At 40.9% G+C, this 13,078-nt stretch overlaps 1 pseudogene; it reads left to right on the forward strand.

Annotated features, from left to right (window-relative positions):
- The first annotated feature begins 5,310 nt into the window (after positions 1-5,310).
- LOC107560320 (RNA-directed DNA polymerase from mobile element jockey-like) lies at positions 5,311-6,655 on the forward strand (annotated as a pseudogene).
- The last annotated feature ends 6,423 nt before the right edge of the window (positions 6,656-13,078 follow it).

The following is a 13,078-nucleotide window of genomic DNA, read 5'->3' on the forward strand; positions in this document are numbered from 1 at the left end:
TTACATTTGTCTGAAATTCAGGGTACGTTCACATGACAGTGATTGTACTAAAAACGGAAACGTTTTCCTTCGCGTTTTTGAAAAGTTTCGCATACAGACAGTACAGTTGTTAAAAACAATCCCAGTTCACACAGATCCACAAAAACTACTAAAAGTAGGGATGCACGATATATCGGCCACCATATCGGTATCGGCCGATAAATGCTCATTTTTTCTGTTATCGGTATCGGCCAAAATTTTCATATCGGTGCATCCCTAACTAAAAGCGTATTATTCATGGCCTGGGCCAGTAGTTGCAGATGTCACTTTTTAAAGAAACACTACGTGTCTGCACACATACATATTTCTATAGATTGAACATGCAATATGCATGTGTATAATGTCACCATTTCCCCAAATTCACGCTTTTGTAGTTTACAGACAATAACGGCATCATTTTGAAACATGTACAACATTTGCATTTTCAAGCCTCCAAAATGCTGTTGTCATGTAAATTAATAGCCAAAACACATAAATAGTTTTCCATTTTTAGTGTAAAGCACCTTGAAAACGAAAATGAGAAATGTTGCCTTGGAAACTAACTGAAATAAAATATGTTTAAGATGGAGTACTAGAATTATACTAAAACTGAAATGGTTTCCTTTAGGTCATCCTAAAGCTATGGACAAAAATAATCAAAACTTCTATTTCGGTATCTGTAATATCTATTTCATGGTATCAGTAATAGAGGAGTGCAGGAGAGCGAGAGAGAGAGGGAGAGAGAGAGAAGTGTAGAAGAGAGAGGATCAATGGGAGCAGGACATAATGCAAACCCCATTCAAACCTGTGTCCCACATGAGCACACAACCACATGCTGTGCGAACGTTTCATTGTTTATTTTCATATGATTGATTGTGTACGCCCGATTGCTGCCCCATCAGGACAAAACATGACATTTTTGGCCTCCTACCTAGATGTCACTGCCAGAGGTGCATGAGACGGGTTATTGTTTCCTTTCAATCTCAGAGCAGGAAATGTTCTCATTGTAACTTCACAGAGCGTCATTTGCGATTTTGTTTACAATTTGAGGAGAGCTGAGGAAGTTTACACATTTTTGTAAGCAAGTAACACGATGCCCAGCGCGTGTTCAGGGTTTATGAGTAAACACACATACCAGCTCAGTTTGACAGATAATCTATAGTTAGAAACAGCCTACACTAGCCATCACACACACACACACACACACACACACACTGGGCTGCGAGTTTGTGCGTGTGTGTTCAACGACCTCTGTTCCACACCAATAGCCACAGCTCTCGATTTGGGTACATCTTAAACATCTCCTCTCAATTTTATTTCAATCTTACTCTACGCAGGGAACACAGGCTCAATTATTGGATGTAATTTGCTGTAAAAACAACAAGAGGCCGAGGGGATGAGGAGAAGTGTAATAAGAAGAGGGAATGGTAGAGATGAGCGAAATGAAAATCTCTCTCGAAGTGCTCCTTGCTGGGTTTCAGACTTGTGTTTTGATAGAGATGTGTCTGTAATTATTAATTTGGGGACTGTAAGCAGACATGGAACTGTAGGAGAGTTAAGTGTAGGAGAGTTAGTGTTAGTGCTGGAAAAAAGAAGAAATAATTCGGTGAATACAAATAACGGCGAAATCATGTAAACCAGACTATGGACGTAAACTTGGACATGCCATTGTTATAGTTCTCACATTTTTGAAAGTAAACTCGATGCATACTTTTAAAAAGAATACTTATTACAGAAATAATATGCTTTTAAACAGTGTTAATTTCGTCAACGAATTCTTTAAATATTCTTTAACGAACATTTTTTTCTGTGACTAAGACAAGATGTTAACGAGCTAAAACTAATATCTGATGATAAAAGCTATGACGAAATTTATGCCGTCTTCGTTAACAAGACGAGACGGGACTATAGGCCTAATGTTATTTGAGGACTACCGGACATTCAAAATACATCCTATAGGCTACTGTCTGCAATCGGATAAGGGGCGTTTGCATATCTAGTCTCAGTATGACAGCCGCAGTGGATGGATAGATGCAAAATGCGAACTAGCGGTCTGAAACAATGACCTCAGCACCCGAAGCGATAGGGATAAGGTGACCAGACATCCCATTTTTCCTGAGAGTCACATTCGTTGTCGATTAACTTGAAGGCACAATATGTAATTTTCGCCGCTAGAGGGCGCATACTCAAAATAAACAAATAGACAAAGGCTTAGTTTGATGACGCCGTGACTGAGTGTGGAATCATGGGAGTTGTCATCTTCATCCCCACAGAGGAAGCAATCCGACGAGACTCGGGCAGAAATCATGTTCATGGATGAGCTAATAATTTATTAACGTAGTAGAATGAAGCAGGGTGAGGCTGAAAGCCGTCGAAGCGAAACGAGGCCACTGAACGAGTGTGACACACGGCTTGAAAGCAGCGGAGCTTTTATTATGCCACAGTCAACCGCTTCCGCTCCTTCCGGTCGTGTGATTGTGGAAAAAAAAAGTAGCGCTGTTTTATCATACTAAATACATTTGAAAGTTCTGTTATAATGCTACTCTGTGCAGTCGTCACCAGTCTATTAAAACGCACAACATATTAAAGCGTCTATGGTGTTTCCATGTTTTTTACAAAACAAAAAAACAAAACGGAAATCGAGGGGTTATGACGTCATTGGCAGGCCACACAATGACACTATGGACACAGTCCGTGTCACTAGTTAAAATTGCTTGTTTCTATGGATTTAAACATTCTTCGAAAAATTTGGGATAATGTAAGTACACAAGTCAGCAAAATATATAACACTGTTCTAGTGGTTTTTGGATATTTTAATAAAAAAAATTGTACATATTGTGCCTTTAAAGGTGGGGTAAGCGATTTCTGGTAGCCAATGTTGACATTTGAAATCACCAAAACAAACACGCCCCTACCCCAAAAGGGTCTTGACCCTATTTTGATAGCTCCACCTCACACATACGTACGCAACCCAGGCAACGATTATTTCTGTGAAACAAAGCAAAACCAATGTTACACCGTGTCTACACCGGAAGCGAGTGGCGCGGCACGACAAAATACTATAGAACTCATTATAATCAGTGATGCTGTCTACACCATAGATATATATACATATCTATGGTCTACACTGGATGCAGCGCGGCACGACAAATTCTCGAATAGAAAACTGCTGCTGCGTTCTATTCATGACGTATTGACACAAATTTCAAATGATTTTCAAAGGTCGCTTTGTTGCGTCCAGTGTACTAGACAGACTTTAGCTGTTGCGGAGCAGACACGGTGTTACTCACCTATCGAGAAGAAACAAAGCAACCTCGTCATCCGATCGCAGGCCTTCCACTCCTTGAGTTCTCTCCAGCGCTGGAAAGCTGATCCGATATTTACACGGGTCCTACTTCTTGCCTTATTGCCTTAAGCCTTCTGTTGTTCCGCAGACGTTTTCCTCTTTTGTTTTTTATCCGCCATCTCTATCTTTCTGTCGCTCGGCTCGGCTAATGCTACTCGGCACGAATCAGTTTTCTAAAGCGTTTTTGTAAAATCGCTTACCCCACCTTTAAAGTTACTGATAGGCGGAATCGCACTGATAGAAGTGCTCTCTCTCGCGCACGCTCCACTTCTTCAGCTCTCATATACAGCGCGCGATCAGTTCTTAGTGCTCAAATACACACACAGCAGTCCAAATGTCTATCGTGTAGAGTATCTCATGTAAATACAGTCGGTTATGGATTAAGTGAACGTAAACGTGGGTGAAAACTGAACGTGTGTCAGTATTACATGCATGCCTTCCGTCTTAAAGGGACACCATTCCTAATTAAGTTACCTATCCGTGTCATTAATGTTAACCAACAAAAGATGTTAAATAACTATGTTAAGTAAACCTACTGTATCTGAAAAATTAGTTTAATTTGTATCTCTTTCGTATTTGTCGTATTGTCTTATTCTGCTTCTTTTTGAAAAATTATATATATATATTATATATGAACAACTATCATTTTTTTAAGTTGCTCCATTTTCACTACTGTTAAAGGGATAGTTCACCCAAAACTGTATAATTTACATTTATTAATAAAATAATTTATTCAAGTTTTTCCAAATTCAATCCTTGATTCAAATTTCTCATAAGCTTAATTGATTTGGTCTTGGTAAAGAGAGAAGAATTAATTACTATTTTTGTTCGAAGACTACAAATAAAATAGCTATCAAAATAAATGTTGGTAACTGCAGTTTGACTCATCGTAATGACTAAAAGTTGACAAAAATGCAATTACTTTTCGTCGACTAAAACTAGACTAAAACTATGAAAGACTCAAGTGACTAAAATGTGACTAAGACTATTAAGCATTTTCGTCTCAAGATAAAGACTTAAGACTAAATAACACAACGAGCTGAAATTTAGAGTGGTTTTGACCAAGTAGGCTACATCTCCGATGGCAGATGGAGCGGCGCATCGATCGGGGATACCATCGGCCGCATCAAATGCAATGTAAGCTCTAAATGGACATGATCAAGCTAGGGCGCTCCCCGTATTAGGAGACGCATGTCATCATCGCACGAACGGTGCGAGAAATTGGCGAGGGCTACCCGCCTGTGGATGAGGTGGGCCAAAGATGCTAGTCTGATTATGACTACGATTGGGAACCATCAACATCGGTACGATGACCGGAAGAAGCCGTGAATTGGCCAACGTCCTCAAGACCCGCCGCATCGACATCGCGTGCATTCAAGAGACAAAGTGGAAGGGAGCAAAAGCCAGGGACATTGGCGATGGCTACAAGCTCTACTACAACGCCGAACGATCCACCCAGAATGGCATCGGAATTGCGGTCAGTGAAAAGCTGCGGGATAGCGTCATCGAAGTCAACCGGGTGTCCGACCGGCTTATGTCCATCAAGATCGCCTCCGGATCGACATCGATGTGAGTCGTCTCATGCTATGCCCCCGCAAACTGGGTGCGTGACCGACGTTAAGGACACATTCTGGGAGACCCTGGAAGCCCATCTTCGATCAATCGAACTGGAAGAAGTCGGAGGTGCTCGGTGGGGACCTGAATGGACCCGTCGGGTCGGAACGAGACGGATACGAGCGAGTACACGGCGGGCAAGGGTATGGCACCCGCAACAACGAAGGTGACCGAGTCCTCGACTGCGCTGAAGAGACTGACGCATCTCATCACCTACAGCAGCGGTGGAAGAATGACCCAGATTGATTATTGGATGCTCAGACGGCGTGACCTGAAACTGGCCCATCGAAACCTGGAAACACCTTGGGTGCAGAGGTGTCAAGATCCTCGCCGTCATTTTCAACCGAATGGTTGACGAAGGCGTAGCCCCGACGACCTGGACGACTAGCACAACAGTGCCCATTTGGAAGGGTAAGGGCGATGTCGCGGAATGCTCCAACTACCGGCCGATTCGCCTTTTATGCCACGCCATGAAGATTTTCAAGCGAATCTTGGACACCAGACTACGCCAAATCGTCACCGTCACGCTGAATCAATGCGGCTTCATCAAAGGTAGTGGAATGACGGACGCCATCCACGCCGCCCGGCTCCTCGTAGAGTGATACCGGGAGAAGAACAGGCGAGTCCACGTGACCTTCCTGGATCTCAAAAAAGCGTTCGACAAAATTCCGCAAGACCTTATCTGGCACGCCCTCCAGTCCCACAACGTGCCCGAGGCCTACATCCAGTGGATCCAAGCACTTTACCACAATGTCACCAGCGTGGTTTGAACCCCGGTCGGAACATCACCGTCCTTCCCCATCACCGTCGGAGTTCATCGAGGATCAGCCCTCTCGCCACTCCTATTCATCCTATGCATGGACACGGTGACGGCTGACATCCAAACCGCCCACCCGTGGTCGCTCCTCTTCGCTGACGACGTATTCCTGGCAAGCGAAGACTGTCAACAGCTGCAAGACCAAACTCAGCAATGGAAGACCCGACTGGACAAGTACGGAATGCAGCTAAACATCAAGAAGACCGAGTATATGGAATGCGGGCCTCAGACTTACGGAGCCATCAGCATTGACGGCAAGGATCTGAAGAAGGCGACCAATTTCAAGTATCTCGGATCTGTCATCAGCAGCGACGGCGACACCCTCCCGGATGCCCGAACCCGAGTCAGCGCCGCCTGGATGAAATGGCGCTAAGTCACCGGCGTCCTGTGCGATCGACGACTGCCCATTTGAATGAAAGCCAAGATTTACAAGACCGTGGTATGTCCCATAGACCTCTAAAGAGTGTTGGCCGGCAACACCCAAGCACGAGCAGGCCCTTCACGCAATGGAAATACGAATGCTGCGATAGTGTCTTGGTCTGACCCAATGGGACCATATGACAAACGAAGACATCAGAAAGCGGATGGGCATCGCCCCAATCGTGGAGAAGATGCGAGAAGGACGACTCCGGTATTATGGCCACGTCGTAAGAAGCGACGAAGGATCAGTGGCGAGAACAGCACTCCGACTAAGCCCGCACGGCAAGCGACCAACCGGAAGGCCCAAGAAGCGATGGCTTGACCGTTTGAAGGACGATATGCGGCATGCCAACATCGCCCCGGAGGATGCTCTGGACCGAGCCAAATGGAGATGGACGTGCAGAACAGCAGACCCTGCACCCAAGCAGGAAAATCGCTAGGACAAAGAAGAGGCTACATCTCACATGTTTTGAAACACTTTAAAAGTGAATTGTCCAGTGAGTAACACTAAAGCGTTCAGTTTTATCTGAAAGCGATGAGCGTGAAAATGGCAATGTTTACGTGCATTCTTGTACATATCATGACTGTTCGGAAATAAAATGTTCAGTTAAGTGGCGAGAACAGCACTCCGACTAAGCCCGCACGGCAAGCGACCAACCGGAAGGCCCAAGAAGCGATGGCTTGACCGTTTGAAGGACGATATGCGGCATGCCAACATCGCCCCGGAGGATGCTCTGGACCGAGCCAAATGGAGATGGACGTGCAGAACAGCAGACCCTGCACCCAAGCAGGAAAATCGCTAGGACAAAGAAGAGGCTACATCTCACATGTTTTGAAACACTTTAAAAGTGAATTGTCCAGTGAGTAACACTAAAGCCCGTTCAGTTTTATCTGAAACAGATGAGCGTGAAAATGGCAATGTTTACGTGCATTCTTGTACGTATCATGACTGTTTGGAAATAAAATGTTCAGTTAAGTGGCACTCAATCAATTTTCTCTCCAACGAATGAACGTGAATGTGAAAACATTACGTCAATTGTAGGCTACGTATTACAGTTTGGAAATTAAATGTTCAGTGAGTGGCACTAAAAAATGCTCTGTTGCATTTGAAAATTAGCTAAAATGTCATGGTTGCTTCAGCAAATGTGCTTTATCGCATGTGTTTTGTTTTGTTTTGTTTTTTTTATCCAGAAGAACTGTGGCAACGTCTCCAAGACACTTACCAAGAAACCTTCCTGCAATCTACCTGAAAAACTATGCACAAGTGCACCTGGAACAAAAGGATGTTCATAAAAATGTTGGTTTGATTTACTTAATAGAAGTTAATTGATAAATAAAATCAATTTATGACATAATTATTATGATAGCATCCTCAGCATTTTTACACAAATGCCTAAAACCTTTCACAGTAGCTTTGTAGGTAGATTGCTTCAAACATCTAGAGACATTGCCACAGTTCTTCTGGACTTAGTCTGTCTCGGTTTGTTCTGTTTCTTCATCTCATTCCACACAGACTGGATGATGATGAGAACAGATCTCTGTGTGGAGCACTGGCTGTTGTCAGACGCCTTGTGCATACAAAAATCTCACTGGATTATTACAATTAATGGCAAAAATAATGTTTGAAAATGTAAATGTGACACTACAGCAAAATAAATAAATGTTAAAACCATAGGTGCTAATACTAATGGCCTAAGACGTATGATGCCATTTCTATTGAAACTTGCTCTGTATTTAAATAATTTGTAATTACACATGAACATGAATTGCACTTTTAAAAGTGTTCTTGAGTGTGTTAAGAAACAGTCATGAAAGTGTACTCTCATTAAATACTTTCAAATGTTTTTTTTTTATTAATAATATTATATTATTTGCATTTTTAAGTGCACATTCACAGTACAATTAAGAACACTTCTTGTTCACAATGGCAAATATACAGCCAGAATGCTAGTTGACTGTATGGACTACAGAAGCAAAGCGTGTGCAAAAGATCACATTTGTTTACCTAAGTGAATACATCATTGGAGAAGCAACAACAGTGTTGATGAATAGACAGGCGCTTTTGTTGCAGCTGGAGTTAATAAACATTTGTAGGAGTTCTCTTTAAATCTGTTATGGTAGGACAGGATAAACAAATATATTATGGAGGGGTTTTTTATCACTAGATTCACTTTTGGTTTATTGTTTGTGTAACCAGCCTCACCACTTTCATTAGAAGCTTCAAGCAATCAGGCTCAATTACGTTCATTCCTAAAGGATGTGAAGCTACCACAGACTTTCTTTTCTTTTTTCCCTTTTTTTTTACCATCCTGGGGTTACATAGTGGACCAATCACAACTGTTGTTTGTATAACTGAGATACTGAGGTTTGTTATCGCCACAGTTGCGCAAGGATGTGTGCTGCACTCTTGCAATGCATAGGCAAATTGGCAAAAAGTGTTTGCACTGGCGTACTGTCCTAGAATATGTTTCTGCCCCATGTCATAACAGTATTTCATTCATTCATTCATTCATTCATTCATTATTTTTTCTTTTGTTTGTTCTTTCTTTCTGAGGATGTGACCATGAAGGGGAAAAACAAACATGCTTTCACCACAGGCTCACAGCAGTGGGGAGAGACACGGTGAGCGAAGATTCAACTAAAAACACACACATTCATTAAAGAGACAAACAACCCAAGACACAGCAAACACTCTTCCTCTTCCTTCTTTCTTTTTCAGTCTTCAGTCCTTCCCCCTTGAGTGTGTCCGTTTCCTGAACTTTGTCCTCGACCTTTTCACAAACTCTTCAAACTGCCTCTGAGGAATGTGTTTTCTCATATTTGGTTTGAAGTTCCCTGTTTCCCCTTTCACCCTCCGACAGAGTGCATGGAGGTGGCAGAAAAGAAATCGCACACACAGTAAAATTGGACATGGGTTCCCTGTGGAGAAACCCAACATTTTTAGTTTACGATGGGTCAGTTGGCTGTGAGATGCTGCTGAGATGGAGGACAACTCCTGCAGATCTTGCAAGCTTAAGGGCTGTGTGCATGCTTGACCTTTTCCTACTACGTTTACAAACATTTCAATGCAACATTTTATAGATCTGTACTGGAGACAACTCTCAGCCCATTGTGTTCAATGAATAATAGCACCCTTCTTTAGTGATAATGCCACCAGGAATTGCTTTCAGTATAGGCCTGTGCAGCATTCATCTTTAATAAACCGCTATCAGGGTGTCAGCATGCTGTTTTAATCAACTGTGTTAATTGAATTGGTTTTGGAGTGCAATTTCTGGGTGACCTGCTGACTCACTAGAAGCACACCAATCACAGGCCTTTTGTTCTAAGGACATTACAGACGGCTGCAGTTCTCTGTGTTTATGCATTGTTGGTTCACATTTACATTTATTCATTTAGCAAACACTTCTATCCAAGGACACTTGCAAACGAGGCAAGCAATTTCTTTTAAAGGAACAGACGATGTTAGCAGTACTGCATTACTACATTTCGAGGCAATAGCACAGAACTAGCAGAAGTGTAACTGCAGGAAAGCAGAAAAAAATAACATTTGTGAACGTGTAATTGGACAAGGCACAGTGGACTATAAAGGTTCAACCACATCCCAGCATGTACTGGAAGGTCAGTGCCAGTCAGATCTTCTTCTAGACTAACTGATTGGTTGATCTTTTTAAATTCGGCTCAAATTTGTATTTAAAGAAAATAAATACCATGTCAATGTTGATCATTTCAGAAAAGAAAATGGACATTAAAGCATGCAAGAAAGGTAAATGACTTGAAAAGTCAAGAGATGAGAGAAGTATTGGCCATAGAGCTTAAAGGCAACGTGAAACACTGATCGAAACCCATATTGCTTTCATAATCTGGGACATTTCAATGGAAAAAATGTAGGCCGTGACCTAATTGGATCCATATGGAATAGAATTGCTTCAGGGATGACATAATTTTGTAGGCCAAAAGACGCAAATGAGTTTGCATTTAAGAACTTCCAGTTCCATCATTCTGAAGTCATTGGGGTTTTTGAATAAGCTTATGATTAAATGCCTGAAATAAGATCTGTGGTAAACTCTAGCTCAAGATATTCCCACATTTTATTTTATAATGTACAATACATCAGTAAAAACACCTTGTGAGAAGGTTAGTGGTGGCTAACGTATCTAAACGGCTGGGGCGAATCTAGAATTTTTTTAATGGGGTGGCACAGGGGGACCAAGAACCAGTCAGGGGGGGCCCATGGGAAAAGTCATGTGCCCCAACACAAGTGGAATGCCATAAAAATGGCACTGCACAAGTGCCTGGACAACTCATCTCTCTTTTTATAAATAAAAACCACTGAACAGACAATAATTGTTCTCAACTTTTTTATTGTCTAAACAGACTGTGTGTGTGTGTCTTGTGAACCTTTTGTAAAAATTGTTTATGTTCTGACTTTCACCTGTTGCTGCAGATAGATGCTACACTGCTGGTATAGTACTTACTGGCCCTCTCTGGCTGGCTCTGGCCTGTGCTGCCAGGTTCAGGTCTGCTAATCTGCTGGCCAACTTGGCCCTGCCTGCTGTATTGGCTCTGACCTGCACTGCATGGTATCTACCTGTCTTGAAGAAGCCTTGAATGTATTGCTGCTGTGCCTGACTTTGTCCCCTTTAAATTTTTTCCCACAAAATTCTGTCTAAAACAAAAAACGAACTTAATCATCAATATTACTCAAATAGTATATACTAGTACCGATCAAAAGTTTGGGATCAGAAAGATTTTTAATGTTTTTTACAGGAGTTTCTTAGGCTGCATTTATTTGATCAAAAATACAGGAAAACAATTAATATTGTGAAATATTATTATGATGTAAAATAATGTTTTTCTATTTTAATATACATTAAAATCTAATTTCTTCCTGTGATGCAAAGCTGAATTTTCAGCATCATTACTCCAGTCTTCAGTGTCACATGATCCTTCAGAAATCATTCTAATATGCTGATTTATTATCAGTGCTGGAAACTGTTGTGCTGCTTAATATTTTTTTGGAATCTGTGATACTTTTTTCAGGATTCTTTGATGAATAAAAAGTTAAAAAGAAGAGCATTTATTCAAAATAGAATCTTTTCTAACAATATACACTACAGTTCAAACTTTGGGGTCAGTACATTTTTATTCTTTCTTTTTTTGAAAGAAATTAAAACTTTTATTCAGCAAGGATGTGTTAAATTGCAAAGATTTATTTTGTAGAAAAGATTTATATTTTGAATAAATGCTGTTCTTTTTAACTTTTTATTCATCAAAGAATCCTGAAAAAAGTATTGCAGTTTCCAAAAAAAATATTTGGCAGCATAACTGTTGCCAACATTGATAATTCTAATTAGAATGATTTCTGAAGGATCCTGTGACACTTTATACTGGAGTATTGGCTGATGGAAATTCAGCTTTGCATCACAGAAATAAATTATAATTTAAAGGATATTAAAATAGAAACCATTATTTTATATTATAATAACATTTTGCAAGATTACTGTTTTTTCTGTATTTTTGATCAAATAAATGCAGCCTTGATGAGCAAAAGACTTCTTTAAAAGACATGTCTTACTGATACCAAACTTTTGACCGGTAGTGTATTTAATAGCCATTTTCTCATCTGATTAAAGACAAAATCATTTAAATGTGAAGCTGTTCTTGGACATTGCAAACGAAAATAAAAAATATAAGACTACCACGCAAAAACGTTGGTTTATTCAATACAAACTGGTGTTTACTATTCTTAAAATACTATACTATCTTAAAATTCCAAGTGTCAGAATGCTAACATTATTAAAACCCCAAATTTTAGCGTTTACCACGCTACTGCAGACCATTTGGGAAAGTGATTGTGCCTATTAATAAAACACATCAGCCATAAAATAGTACAATAGCAAATTCGCATAGGCCTATATTAAACATCTAACTTTTATTAACAAAATGAACAAGACGGATATGGCCTACTTGCATTGAAGGCTAACCCAAATAAATAAGGCCCCGGTTTCACAGACAAGGCTTAAGCTAGTCCCAGACTAAAATGCATGTTTGAGCTGTCTCAACTGAAAATATCTTGCTCTGACATATCTTAAAATAGGCTGTGTCAGTGTCATTGTTCTGTGTCAAGATGCACACCTGTAATGTTTTCTTCTAAGGCATTTTTGTAAAAGTTGCTTAAATATCTTAAAAGGGTCATATGATGCAATTTCAATTTTTCCTTTCTCCTGAGGAAATACTACAACTTTGCGCTGTCGATCTCCGGATCGGCTTTCACCGTGGACGAAGCGGAGTCCAGCCCGGAGTCGTCACATGTCCTTCCTGACGCTCCTTCGTCGAAATCACCGGCCGTACCGTTCTCAAGCCCACCGCCTCTGTTCACTCTAACCCTCCGGCCGTTCCTCACGCTAGCCCCTGGCCTCTGCTCACTGTAGGCCGCCGCTGCTCACTGTAGGCCGCCGTGTGTGACACTGTTTCATTGTGAAAGCGAAACTACTTTGTTTGGCCTTCCAAAAATGGACACGACTAGAAATCAGTGGTTAAGTTGTATTTACAACACTGTTCCAGAACATTTCAAACCAAATATTCAGATGTGTGCAGCACATTTTATGGAGGACTGTTTCATTATCCTGGTAGAGTAGACTACAATGCCGGCTGTTCTGACTCAAAGACTGTAAGTACGTTTTTTATATTTAAAGAGTTTTTATATTTTATATATTTAAAAGGGTCATATGATGCGATTAAAATTTTTCCTTTCTCTTTGGAGTGTTACAAGCTCTTGGTGCATAAAGAAGATCTGTAAAGTTGCAAAGACTAAAGTCTCAAATCCAAAGAGATATTCTTTATAAAAGTTAAGAGTCAGCCAC

This window comes from Sinocyclocheilus grahami, unplaced genomic scaffold, assembly GCF_001515645.1.
Source record: "Sinocyclocheilus grahami isolate Dianchi unplaced genomic scaffold, SAMN03320097.WGS_v1.1 scaffold720.1, whole genome shotgun sequence".
NCBI lineage: Eukaryota > Metazoa > Chordata > Actinopteri > Cypriniformes > Cyprinidae > Sinocyclocheilus > Sinocyclocheilus grahami.